The 14,893-nt window shown below is 41.3% G+C and overlaps 1 protein-coding gene across 5 annotated transcripts in view; it reads left to right on the plus strand.

Annotated features, from left to right (window-relative positions):
* The window catches only part of LOC124614045 (juvenile hormone esterase-like), a 496,653-nt gene extending 491,323 nt beyond the window's left edge, over positions 1–5,330 (plus strand). For 3 of the 5 annotated variants that reach the window (XM_047142877.1, XM_047142879.1, XM_047142880.1), the window contains one exon: positions 4,573–5,330. The gene's annotated coding sequence lies outside the window, so the exon portion shown is untranslated. The remainder of the gene's footprint in view (positions 1–4,572) is intronic. The other 2 variants (XR_006979685.1, XM_047142878.1) reach the window with 2 other exon arrangements.
* Positions 5,331–14,893: the final 9,563 nt, after the last annotated feature.

Raw genomic sequence — 14,893 nt, forward strand, 5'->3', positions numbered from 1 at the left:
GCATGAATGGGCACAGGCAGACAGTGTTCGTTGGTAATGAGGATCACCCTGTGGCTAAACATGCCTTGGTGCACGGCCAGCACATCTTGGCACAGTGTTACACCATCCGGGTTATCTGGATACTTCCCACTAACACCAACCTGTCAGAACTCCAGAGATGGGAACTTGCCCTTCAGTATATCCTCTCTTCTCGTTACCCACCAGGCCTCAACCTCCACTAATTTCAAGTTGCCGCCACTCATACCTCACCTGTCATTCAACAACATCTTTGCCTTTGCACTTCCGCCTCGACTGACATCTCTGCCCAAACTCTTTGCCTTTACATATGTATGCTTGTGTCTGTGTACGTGCGGATGGATATGTGTGTGTGTGCGAGTGTATACCTGTCCTTTTTTCCCCCTAAGGTAAGTCTTTCTGCTCCCGGGATTGGAGTGACTCTTTACCCTCTCCCTTAAAACCCACATCCTTTCGTCTTTCCCTCTCCTTCCCTCTTTCCTGATGAAGCAACTGGGGATGCGAAAGCTTGAATTTTGTGTGTGTGTTTATGTTTGTTTATGTGTCTATCAACATACCAACACTTCTGTTTGGTAAGTTACATCATCTTTGTTTTTAGATATACACTCCTGGAAATGGAAAGAAGAACACATTGATACCGGTGTGTCAGACCCACCATACTTGCTCCGGACACTGCGAGAGGGCTGTACAAGCAATGATCACACGCACGGCACAGCGGACACACCAGGAACCGCGGTGTTGGCCGTCGAATGGCGCTAGCTGCGCAGCATTTGTGCACCGCCGCCGTCAGTGTCAGCCAGTTTGCCGTGGCATACGGAGCTCCATCGCAGTCTGTAACACTGGTAGCATGCCGCGACAGCGTGGACGTGAACCGTATGTGCAGTTGACGGACTCTGAGCGAGGGCGTATAGTGGGCATGCGGGAGGCCGGGTGGACGTACCGCCGAATTGCTCAACACGTGGGGCGTGAGGTCTCCACAGTACATCGATGTTGTCGCCAGTGGTCGGCGGAAGGTGCACGTGCCCGACGGCCTGGGACCGGACCGCAGCGACGCACGGATGCACGCCAAGACCGTAGGATCCTACGCAGTGCCGTAGGGGACCGCACCGCCACTTCCCAGCAAATTAGGGACACTGTTGCTCCTGGGGTATCGGCGAGGACCATTCGCAACCATCTCCATGAAGCTGGGCTACGGTCCTGCACACCGTTAGGCCGTCTTCCACTCACGCCCCAACATCGTGCAGCCCGCCTCCAGTGGTGTCGCGACAGGTGTGAATGGAGGGACGAATGGAGACGTGTCATCTTCAGCGATGAGAGTCGCTTCTGCCTTGGTGCCAATGATGGTTGTATGCATGTTTGGCGCCGTGCAGGTGAGCGCCACAATCAGGACTGCATATGACTGAAGCACACAGGGCCAACACCCGGCATCATGGTGTGGGGAGCGATCTCCTACACTGGCCGTACACCACTGGTGATCGTCGAGGGGACACTGAATAGTGCACGGTACATCCAAACCGTCATCGAACCCATCGTTCTACCATTCCTAGACCGTCAAGGGAACTTGCTGTTCCAACAGGACAATGCACGTCCGCATGTATCCCGTGCCACCCAACGTGCTCTAGAAGGTGTAAGTCAACTACCCTGGCCAGCAAGATCTCCGGATCTGTCCCCCATTGAGCATGTTTGGGACTGGATGAAGCGTCGTCTCACGCGGTCTGCACGTCCAGCATGAACGCTGGTCCAACTGAGGCGCCAGGTGGAAATGGCATGGCAAGCCGTTCCACAGGACTACATCCAGCATCTCTACGATCGTCTCCATGGGAGAATAGCAGCCTGCATTGCTGCGAAAGGTGGATATACACTGTACTAGTGCCGACATTGTGCATGCTCTGTTGCCTGTGTCTATGTGCCTGTGGTTCTGTCAGTGTGATCATGTGATGCATCTGACCCCAGGAATGTGTCAATAAAGTTTCCCGTTCCTGGGACAATGAATTCACGGTGTTCTTATTTCAATTTCCAGGAGTGTATCTTTCCCACGTGGAATGTTTCCGTCTATTATAATTTTATAAAGAATATATTTATATTCTATAAATAATTATGAGCAGGTGAAGTATACACCAACTGTACATTCCATTTCATCCTCATAGATGACTGTGGCACCAGGAAAAGTCCCACTCATTCCTACAGTAGAGTCACTCAGTTGTAGAGATGTGTGCCATGTGAGATAAATTGCATATCGTACTGAGTAATGATACAGATCTGATTCATGTTGCCACTCCTAGGTAGCACCATTCTTAATCACCACAAAGCTGGAAGTGTAAATGTATGTGGGATGGTGTTTGCCCAAAAATCTATGAGACGTCACCACTTACTTTGCATTAGCACCACACATTTATTCTTTGGAATTTTTGATAATTAATGATGGACACCAGTTTTCAATTATGAAAATCTGTTAGAGCATTAAATCAGGTTATCATCTACAAGTTAATTGTGCTATTGTGGCATAAAAAACAGTTTGCATTTATATAAAAAAAAAAATCACATTTTACACTTCGCACATTCCTGTAGTATTTTGTCATAGAGAAAATACACTGTAGTCATTCAAGTATGTCAGTCCATAATGAGTATCATTTGGTTCAACGATCGCTCTTTTAGGTAGCAATGACTTTCCACACAACTTGTTCATCACAACATGATTCAGTTAAAATGCACATTACTCTGATCTGCAGAAATCTCTCAAACATTAGTAAACGTTAACGTTGTTCATTTTTGTGGATGTTGGCGCATGTACTTTCACATACAGAATGCTTATTATCTCTTCAATTAATTATTTTCTGATAATCCAAAGCACTTTACAGGAAAGTGGGACTGTCAGTCCTTTTACTGGTATGGCTCACTTCTCTCAAATATGCTGATTGGCTCATGTTGCGAACTTTAGTACCAACATCAGTTAATTGTATTTTCTAAGTATGAGTATCATAATGAAAGTTAATTACATCATTGTAAACAGGACAACTAGAATGATATCCTGAACAATAAATTCAAGTGAAATTAAGTGTAAATAAGAAGTTGAGACTTTCATGTAAGTGTCCTATGCCAATAGATATGTGTACTGAGAATAGGATAAAAACAAGCAAAAAATTCCATTTCCTTCTAAGTGGGCACTGTAGCCTCAATAAATGTGAAGAAGTACATACATCCATCAGCATGTAATTCAGATGACATTCTCAAGCACATATATATCAATGTCTGTTACTACGGATGCACTTGAGAATAAACTACACCCACAGCTGGTAGCGCACAATAAAGTAATTTGAAATATAACCTGGAAAAACACTGTCCTTCTTATGGCAAAAAATTGGTTATTTATGGAGTAAAAGAAACATAACAAACAGGAAGAATCCACCATACTATATCACATAATTCCCACATTGTGTTATACAGGCAGTTATTGCCAAATAGCTGACTACATCATCCAATGTCTAGACAGTTAGCTACAAATATTTAAACTTAAATCACAAATAAAAGAATGTAAAATTTTTGTAAGATATGACTTCGGGGTATCACATATGCATATGAGATACATGAGGTGCATTCAAAAAGAAACTGAATTTTTGAAATAGTGCACCAACCAGCAGAGGGAGTTTGTTTTTTTATTTATTTTATTTATTTATTTATTTATCTCTTGTTCCAGTGATCCATGTTGTGACACTATCACAGGATATGGAACATGTCAATTTTACAAGCTTTTGGCCAGAATTTATGGTAATACATAAAACAAAAACAGTAAACAGTAACTTAGGTTCCACTACAAAAAAATACATTTTAGAGATAGATAAAGATTACAAAACAAAAAACAGTAAACAGTAACTTAGGTCCCACTACAAAATACATTTTAGAGATAGATAAAGATTACAAAATAATGTTACAGAGAAATAAATATTGCAAAATATATGTTTACAATAAAAATATTCGGTATTACAAATACAAATTTGGGCATACATTTGCAATTTACAACACAAGAAATGTTAAACACTGTAGTTCAGGAACTCTTCTAATGTATAAAATGGTCCTTGCAATAGGAACTGCCTTAAGGTTTTTTTAAACAGGAGATCATCATCTACCAAACACTTAATTCTTTGTGGCAGCTACTGAGTGCACATAGCAGCTGGTGTAGCCAACACTCTGCCATTTGTCACATTTTGCTCTTACTGTTAGCAAGTGAGCTACAGCTGCTGAAGTAAACATATTTACAAGCTGCTCATTGGATTAGTACCAAAGAGACAATGAAAGACTTCAAGAACAACATGTGTGTATGTGAAATATTGCGAAAACTTGGCAAAACTTTCATAGAAACATTGCAGTTGTTTAGCCAATCATGTAGGGAGGACTGTAATAATTACACACAGTGCCATGAGTGGTTTATGCATTTTCAACAGGTATGAATGTTGGTCAGTGATGATTCCAGGACTGGACAACATTCCACATCAGTAGACAATTACCGCATCAAGAGAGTTCATGCTGTGATTAATGGAAACCATCCTTTAATTGTTCCAGATGTTGCTGCCAAAGTGAACATGACTGTAGGCCTGAATTGAGGAAAACCCGGACTTTGATGTTGCATCATGACAGTGCACCTGCTCATGTGTCACTCCTTGTCCACAGCTGTCCAGAAGAACATCATGTTCCTGTTGTGCCCCATTCACTATATTCTCTGGATCTGGTCTCAGCAGACTTTTTCCTGTTTGCAAGACTTGAGACTATGATGAAAAGACAACATCGCCAAACCTAGAGGACAATCCAGACATTGTGATAAGAGACCTGTGCACCATCCAAAAGACACATTCCAGGAGGCTCTCCAAAAGTGGAAGAAATGATTGCCAGTAGACAGGGCCATTTTGAGGGAAACAGCACTTCAGATGTTTTACAATAAGCAATAAAGGTGTTATATCAGAAGATTATTTTCTTTGTGAAAACACCTTGTACGCTAAAACATCTTTTGACACAAATATATAATTTTTACATTTTACAAATTGTTCTTATTAGAGTTTGTATTTTCAGTAGATACTTTAGACAAGAAACAGTCTTACAATCTTTTGCAAAAATGTACAACAATATACTTTTCAAACTTTTGACTCACAGTTTGTTCTTCAAACACTTCACTAACACACTTTATTGTAGCTCAGCCTGCTCCTTGTTATAGTCAGTGGTCACACATGTAAAGAACAGACAAAATATTCTATTGTAATATGCCATTAAGTCTTGTGTCTATACCTGTAACAAAATGATTTTTCATTAAATACAACATCACCATATATCAGAAATGTATGTAGCTATCAGTATAATATCATATAGAGAATTTACAATGAAAAGAATGGAAGCTGGTTTAGATATTCCAATGATCTGCTCTGAAACATGATCACTTAACTGTCTTTGAATTAAAATTAAATTAGTGCAGTTCTCAAAATTTATTTTCACGATAAAGGATGACAGCCAAAAACAGTTGCAGGACAAAAGTTTTATTAAATTCTTAACCAAGGTTTCGGTACATATAAATATACCTTCATCAGAAGTAAAAAATCTAAAATTACATCATGCAATGGAGATTAATAAAACAATTGTGTCAAAGGCGTCGTCAATAATTAAGACATCTTCTCCATTTGTACAACATGACTATAGGCACAGGGTCAAAGCGAACAGTTTAGCTCCATTACGTCGCCTATGAACTATCGAGACAAGAGTGTGAAAGCACTAGGCTTTATCGTGAAGAATTTCAACAGTTGCTGTTGCAGCCATGTTTAAAATCTTGAAAATTTATTTTATTTTGCAAAACCTATGTTTCAATTTTTGCTAACTTATGTTGGGAGACCTTTTTTATTCCTTATTCATGCATATTGCTTATACGTACCTCATCTTTTTAGTAATAAAGTGAAAAAGACATATTTAATGAGACAAGATCCTATATGAAACAATTTTTTAAGTGACTCCTTGAATTTAAGGACATAAACCTAAATGGGAAAGAAATATGACCAAAAATTGGACAGAACCCAGACACAAAAGATGTAGATATGAGTGTACCAGAAAGGAAGAATGGTTAATCCAACTGGGGGAAAGGCACACCTCACAACATGGTCTGCTGACTTAATACTTAGTTAGTTAGTTAGTTTTGTGCTCCCTGGGTAATTTTGCATGATAGATTGTAATGAATTGGAATGAGTTACATAACATTCACATCACAAATTAATTTGTACATGTGGTAACATTCTTATCATTTATATCCCCCCCCCCCCCCAAAAAAATAGATATACAGATGTCATGAGTTAGTAAGTCTAACCACTGCCTTTACAGTAATAGAAATTCTTCTACAGGATAGAAGGAGTTGTCAAGGAGAAACCTTCCCAGTTTGTTTTTAAATTTTACTTTGCTGTCTGTCAGACATTTTATATCACTGGATAAGTGATCAAATATTTTTGTCGCAGCATTGTGTGCCTCTTTTTAGGCGAAAGGCAACCTTAATGTGGCGTAATGAACCTCATTTTTCCTTCTGCTTATGTAATTATGTACATCATGGTTCCATTTGAACTTCAGCAGATTATTTACAACGAATTTCATTAGAGAATAAATATACTGTGAAGCAATAGTCAGAATGCCCAATTCCTTAAACATGTGTCTAAGAGATGATTGTGAGTTAGCACTTTATATTATCCTTATAGCACATTTTTGCACAATGAAGACTTTCTTTCTTAAAGATGAGTTATCCCTTAACATTATTACATATGACATTATTAATGAAAATATGAAAAATATGTCACTTACGAATTTCTCTCTTCCCAAGAATTACAATATGCAGATGTGGCTAAGCTAAGCTATTTTAGGAGTCCTAAAATGTATTTTCCCAATTCAAATTCATATCAATTTGGACACTTAAGAATATTGAAGCTTCCATCCTATTTATAATTTCCTTTCCATGTTTTACACTTCTCATTAGTGTAGTAGCCCTTGATCTGAAGAACTGAATATGTTGTGTCTTTTTGAAATTGATTGTGAGACCATTCACATATAAGCAGCCAATGATACTTTTAAGAACTTTGTTTATCATTGCTTCTGTTTCTGTATGTATGTTTGAATTGATTACAATCTAGTGTCATCAGCAGAAAGAACTAATTCTGCTTGTTGTATATTATATGGGAGATCATTTCCATACATGAGGAATAAAAGTGGCTCTAAGATTGAGCCTCGGGGAACCCCATATGTGATTTCTCTCAGTCAGAATTAGGTCCTGGACTATGTTGGTTGAAGTAGTAAGTACAACTTTCTGCATTATTTTGACTGGATATTAAATTATCTATTGATTGACTATATCACCAAACCCACAAAACTTTTATTTATTTATTTACATCATCAAGCTGATGACTTTTGCACACATCACACATAGATTGAGTAGACTGATATAAATAACACATACAGTAGTGGTACATACATTCATCTTAATATTCTAATTATGTTACATGTTTCAATGGGAGGCAAATAGATTACAATTCACTGAGTGACTATAAATATTTATATACTAAGAACGCTTTTCCCTGTGGAACAGCTTTGGTTAACAAGTTTTCAAAGCATGTGACCCTTGTTGAACCATATCTGCCCATAAAAAAAGGACTATAGACGTTTATTTTGGTTTGTCCTCTGCCTGAAGTAGTTACCTTTACTTCTAGTATCACAATTATGTGTATCTGCACTTATTTACTTCATTTTTACTATTCAGAAAAAATTTAATAAGTTTATACAAATACAAAGAATATATTGTTAAATATTTATGTTGGACAAAGGTTTCAAGACAATACTCTGTGGACTTCAGTCCACGCATTAACCTAATGGCTCTTTTCTGTAATACTAATATTCTATTCAGGTGCAGGTCTGCCACACAACCCGCAGTTCAATACCAGAATTAAGAAATGGATAAACTGTTTCATAATAAACAATTTTTAGTGTTTGACTTGGGACCATTTTTCTCAGCTGACTTATCAGATACAAGCTACTGCTGATTTTCTTACATACAGAGATAATGTGGTTTACCCAGTGGAGATTTTTGTCCTGTTGGACACCAAGGAATTTAATGTTATCTATTTCTGCTGATGTAATCCTGCAAATATTTTTTCTTTCAGCCTCTTTAGAAACAGTTGTTTTAACTGTTGATAACTGGGATTTACTGATGTGGGTGTTTAGACCTTCTGTCACACTCTTAGCTGCAGTTGAGTGTAACAACTCAAAGTCTTTCTCATGATTTAAGAGTGAGGCATCAGCAGCATGGGTTACTAGATGTGAGTGGAAGGGTTGTGTCATGTCATTGCCATAAACTAAGAAGAGAAAAGGACCAAGGACCAATCCGTGCAGTACCCTCTGGATAACTGTATTTTTAGTAGACTGGAAATCAATTACCTTATTATCTATTTTACGTGAAAGTTCAGTACACTATTTGTGATTTGTCAAGTATGTGGTCAGTAATTGCATAGATGAGTCCTTGATGTTGTAAGCCTTCGATTTCTTAATGAGTAACCCATGATTGACTGAGTCAAAGGCTTTGGAACAATATAAGAATATGCCTGCTATCTTTGTACCTTGATCTAAGAGGATTTGTGGAGAAATTCAGCAACTGCAGTAGTTCTGCAGCAATCTTTCCTAAAGCCATGCTGTGTTTCTGCTAAAAATTTGTTCTTTGTGAGATAAGCACAGAGCTGACAAAGGATAACCATTTCAGAAACCTTACTGAAGGCAGGGATCAATGATACTGGGCGGTGGTTTGAAACCTATTTTGTACTCCCCTTCTTATTCACTGGTTTAACAAAGCTTATTTCTACACTACTAGGATAAGTGTATGGGATTCTGGATACAGATTGTAATATACATAATAAACAATTCCCAAGTTTTCCATATACACATATATATTACCATAAACACTGATACACATGAACATTGCATGAAGTACGAAGGCAGACTGAATTAAACATGGCAGCTTGTCAGAGCAGTTAATGTTCCAAAGATTGTAATTTGTGTGGTCAATGTGACCTATCGACACCACACAGCCCCCCCCCCCTCCATCCCTGTAGTACAGAGTACGGCCTATGTGCCCTGAGGGGGGGGGGGGTCATGTGGGTGTCAGCGTCGGCGCGAGTGGTGCGAGGCGGCAGGCGCACAACTGCAAGCTCCATTTCCATTGGGTCAGAGTGCAAAGCCGCAGTGGGTGGCTGCCAGTCCAACTAATAATCTGAAAATCAGTGGGGGGGAATGATGCATCAGCCAACTTGGGAGTAGCGGTATGGGAGAGGAGGCAGTGTGTGAGCATGCCTTCCCCAAAGGCATAGGGAGTCATCCGAAAAAATGAAAGCTTGAACACATGATGGGTCGCACTTTTGTGGGAGGGACAAGCTGTATGGATGTTGAGCCCCTAAGTTCCATTCACCCTAACAGTGTTCCAAGTTACTGTCAGCACTCTGGTTGAAGTAACGTAAGCAGATTGCTGAGACCATGGCTGGTTGCCATCAAATGCGCACCTGTAAGCGTTTTGCTGTCAACTCGAACATTAGGGACCGTCAGCCTCAACTGCAGAGGAGAGCTGCCTTCGAACTCAGCCAACCCAGTTGGAAGTGATGCCAGCCGTCTCATATCACCTCAGAAGGCAGAGTCTCTTCTCGTTCTGTTTACAAATACCAAGTCCCTAAATTTTATAAGTGGCAGGAAGAATGTCTGCATTTCGTCTGTCAGTTCTCATCAGTTACATTTTCTTCGACAATGGTGTAATTGTTTCGTTGTTAAAAAATCTCCTACCAGAAGCTGGCAAAACGTCAGGTCCAATAAGCTCATTTTCCGCCAATCTAGACACATCAAGAAAGGTTAGCATCACCCTGGTTCCCAGAACTTCTGAAGACAGACGTTGACTGTGGATGTTGTATCACAGACACAGTCCCTTTGACTGTTCAGTGATGTCACTAAACTCGCCCAAAGATGTAAAACAACTACGCATGACGAGCGTCTATTAGACGGAGGGGGTCCGACAGACGATTAGTTTGTCATTCCAACAGGAAGGAGGAACACGGCTCGTGTTGTCTGTAGTTAAACCTTGCCTAGACGGTCAATATCGCGGTTCAATCGCGTCCGAATTGTTACTTCGTGCCAGGAAGGGGTCTCAACAAGGGAAGTGTCCTGGCGTCGCGGAGTGAACCAAAGCCATGTTGTTCGGACATGGAGGAGATACAGAGGGACAAGAACTGTCGATGACATGCCTCGCTCAGGCCGCCCAAGGGTTACTACTGCTACCTACGGATTATGGCTTGGAGGAACCCTGACAGCAACGCCACCATATGCTTTTCATGCAGCCACACGTCGTGTTACGACTCAAACTGTGCGCAATAGGCTGCATGATGCGCAACTTCACTCCCCACATCCATGGCGACGTCCATCTCTGCTACCACGACACCATGCAGCGCGGAACAGATGGGCTCAACAACATGCCGAATGGTCCACTCAGGATTGGCACCACGTTCTCTTCACCGATGAGTGTCGCATATGCATTCAACTAATCGTCGGGGACGTGTTTGGAGGTAACCCGGTCAGGCTGAACCCTTAGACACACAGTCCAGCGAATGCAGCAAGTTGGAGGTACCCTGCTGTTTTGGGATGGCGTTATGTGCCGCTGGTGGTCATGGAAGTCACCATAACGGCTGTATATTACGTGAACGCCATCGTACGAAAGATAGTGGAACCATATCGGCAGCATATCGGCGAGTCATTCGTCCTCGTGGACAACAATTCCCTCCCCTATCGTGCACATATTGTGAGCGACTTCCTTCATCATAACGACGTAGCATGTTCTCCAGACACCAACCCTATCGAACATGCCTGGGATGGATTGAAAACAGCTGTTTAAGGACGGCGTGACCATCCAAACACTCTGTGGGATCCATGCCGAATCGCTGTTGAGGAGTGGGACAATCTGGACCAACAGTGCCTTGATGAACTTGTGGACGGTATGCCACGACGAATACAGGCATGCATCAATGCAAGAGGACGTGCTACTGGGTATTAGACGTACCGGTGTGTACAGCAATCTGGACCACCACCTCTGAAGGTTTCGCTGTGTGGTAGTACAGCATGCAATGTGTGGTTTTCATGAGCAATAAAAAGCGCGGAAATGATGTTTATGTTGATCTCTATTAAAATTTCCTGAACAAGTTCGGGAACTCTCCAAACCGAGACCGAGCGAAGTGGCGCAGTGGTTAGGACACTGGACTCGCATTCGGGAGGACGACGGTTCAATCCCGTCTCCGGCCATCCTGATTTAGGTTTCCCGTGATTTCCCTAAATCGCTTCAGGCAAATGCCAGGATGTTTCCTTTGAAAGGGCACGGCCGATTTCCTTCCCCATCCTTCCCTCACCCGAGCTTGCGCTCCGTCTCTAATGACCTCGTTGTCGACGGGACGTTAAACACTAATATCCTCCTCCTCCCTCCAAACCGAGGTTATGAAAACTTTTTTTGCTGTGTGTATTTTCGAAAATACCAGCTCAAACGGTAAGTCAAACTGATGTCACACTACAGCCAGCAATCAGTAGTCCTTATTAGCTACTCACACTGTTTCCTCTGATAGTCGGGTAATACTTAAGAAAGAAAAGCAGCTTTATTTCCTGATGATAGTCAGAGGCCATCTGCAAACTACAATTTTCTTTTATAGTCCTATTTCCGTGTATTTTAGGACGGCTAAGAGATATCTGTCTCTCAGAATGTTTCTTTGACAGAGGTCCGATTGCTGCTCTCTGCTTAGCCGAATTCCTTGTTGCAGAACTAAGGCGCAGAGCTCGTCAGGGTACATGCACTTGCTATAAGCAATTCTCTCTAACAGGGCACAGACCGAAGAACACAGCATTCCCGACTGGACCACATCTTTTTATGTGTCTGCTGCCTTCACTCATATTTTTCCAGAGTCAGTGGCTCTGTCATGCTCGCGCCACTGGGACCGCGTCCTGTCCTTCACTTTCATGTGAACAATGTGTGCTCCCCAGTCGCCACTGGCCAGTTCTCAGAAGATCTAGTCCCTTATTTGCGGGGTTCCGTTTTGCTTGTGTTTCTCCTCAGAGTGTCCTAACCCACAAACCTGCAGCACGCCACAGATTGAAAGTTCAGCTAAGGAATTTTTTGTAACAGCATGGACTAGGTTATCTCTTGCACAGTAAAAAAAAAAAAAAAAAAAAGCAAGTTAATCGCCTCTTACAGTCACTGATACAATGTTATCCAGCACAAAAAAATATTTTTGCATAATCGGAATAGGTTTAAATACGTTAAGTCGACTCTACATATCAAGATCAATGAAAAGTGACTAGCCGAAATGACTTGACGTTTTTCAACCTTGAAAACAGAATATATGGAGATCATAGAGTCGGCGGTTCTGCTCACTCACCAGACTAACACGTGTGGGCTGTTATGTATTGCGGAAATTAAAACAAGAGGTTTGTATGGGATCACTGAAGAATCCCGGAGATATGAAGTGCTTATAGCATGGGCCTGTGCTCAGACGAGTCCAAAAACTCAATGTGCAGTATTGCCAGGCTCGGATCGCATTATAGCACATGTCAATGATCAAAGCGAATGTATTCAGCTCTCTGCAAAATGTTCATAATAAGAAACACGATAACGATGCGTGCTTGCATATATTTGGTACCGACATTCGTGGGCCCTCTTCTCCTGACGGGCGGATTGTGTTTTGTGGAGCTGTCTTGTAACCAGTTTATCAAGTTCCACATGTGTTAGTTGCTGAAATTCTCTTCTAAGGCTATTTCTAACGCCACATAAAATGCATAATGTTTAATGAAAAAATTCGGTCGGCGACAATACTGACTTAAACATACTAAAAAGTTCAAAACTTTACGCTTTCTACAACGCAGAAGACGAATGGTATGTGGTGAAAAGCTGAAACTAATGTCATGCCCATTATGTCTATACAGCTGAAAAGTTAATTGTTGCTTCGAAACTTGTGGACAATAATTAGAAAATAAAAATATTGTGAATGTAGACGGAATACTATTAAAGAAGTAATCCATAACAAGTTATGGTTACGAACAACATATATTATTAGTACATACCTTTTCAGTGCTTGGTAATCTATATTTTAAAACGTGAGCCACAGTTCCTTTAAATGTTTCTAGCAAACTCACCGGCTTCCACTTCATTCTTGAGATGTAACAGTACTGCATCTTTATCTGGATGCCGCTTCTAGACCTAATAATATTCCTTGACGGGTTCACAATCCGAGAATAACAGACGGTAGTACAATGAAGAAGCTATCTGATCCGAATAAAACTAAAATGACTCCACAAAACATCGAGAGGATAAGGTCAGCAGTGGTTCGAAGCCCAACGCGATTTGCACGCAGGCAGGCATGTGAACTGGATTTGGAGCGTGAATCAGAGAGCATGATTTTTTGAGAAGACAGAGAATGCATTGTTTACAAAAACGCGTGTTGTTCTAGACTAATGTAGCAAATTATGAGCAATGAGAACAATATTGGCTGTTACCATACTATTTACCATTAACACCCGCATGCTCAGCACTTTTTTGTGTCCACAATTGAGGAAACGACGTCCATCCAAAAATAAAAAATATTTGTTTTCAATAGGAAGGCGCTACTCTACATATTGCACTACAGCCAATGGCCGTAGATCGTGTAATCTTTAGGTGAACTGACGAAGGCTGTCGAACAGGAAATGTCAAATATTGATCACAAGATGCTTAGATGTTCTGCCCAACATTTTAGTGAAGTTTATTTATTTCATTGAAGGAAAGAACATCACCTGTCTGACACTATAGTTAAATCTTAAAATGCAATAAAAAGGTAAGTACTTACAAGATTTTTCACTGCTCATTGAAAGCACTTTCGTTTGCCTTCACGATGTATTTAACCTATCTTGGGCAGTTAACAGCTATAAAGCTGAAATCTGCAAATCTGTGTGCCAGTACAGTACCACGAACGTACACAGTGAGGCCTTTCACAGGATGGGCGGTATGGCTGCTTTTCCTTTGTCGTCAACACTGTCGCGGTTTCGTAGTACTTGGGGAAGATGGTGCGCTCTATTTTAGATTGACTGAAACAGAAGATTTCCACGCGTCATGTTACCACAAAAATAGCTACTGTCGTCAGTACTACAAAGGAGTATGATCTGGTATACTACACATATACTATGCAAATCACCGTATGATTTACGGCGGAGGGTACCATGTACCACTACTACTCATTTCCATTCTAATCGCAAATGGAGCGAGTGAAAAATGACTACCTCTCGCCTACGTACGGGCCCTTAATTTCTCTTATTCTGTTTCTTCTTCGTTATATAAAAAAAACTTAACTCCTCCCGAACAGACCATGAAGGGCCAACGGGGCCGACCGGCCGCCGTGTCAACCTCAGACCACAGGCGTCACTGGATGCGGTTATGGAGAGGCATGTGGTCAGCACACCGCTCTCCCGGCCGTATGTCAGTTTTCGCTACTCCTCAATCAAGGAGCTCCTCAGTTTGCCTCACAAGGGCTGAGTGCACCCCGCTTGCCAACAGCGCTCGGCAGACCGGATGGTCACCCATCCAAGTGCTATCCCAGCCCGACTGCGCTTAACTTCGTTGATCTGACGGTAACCGGTGTTACCACTGTGGCAAGGCCGTTGGCCTTCTTCGTTATATACGGGCCGTAATATCTGACTTTTTGATCTCTTTTGAGAGATTAAATATATTGGTAGTTTATTTTCACGTACAGGAATACCAGACGTACCTGTTTGCATTAAAAACAGTTGTACCTCAGTATTGCCGATGGATGCATGCACGTCACATGAAATGCAGCAT

Source organism: Schistocerca americana, chromosome 4 (assembly GCF_021461395.2).
Source record: "Schistocerca americana isolate TAMUIC-IGC-003095 chromosome 4, iqSchAmer2.1, whole genome shotgun sequence".
Lineage (NCBI taxonomy): Eukaryota > Metazoa > Arthropoda > Insecta > Orthoptera > Acrididae > Schistocerca > Schistocerca americana.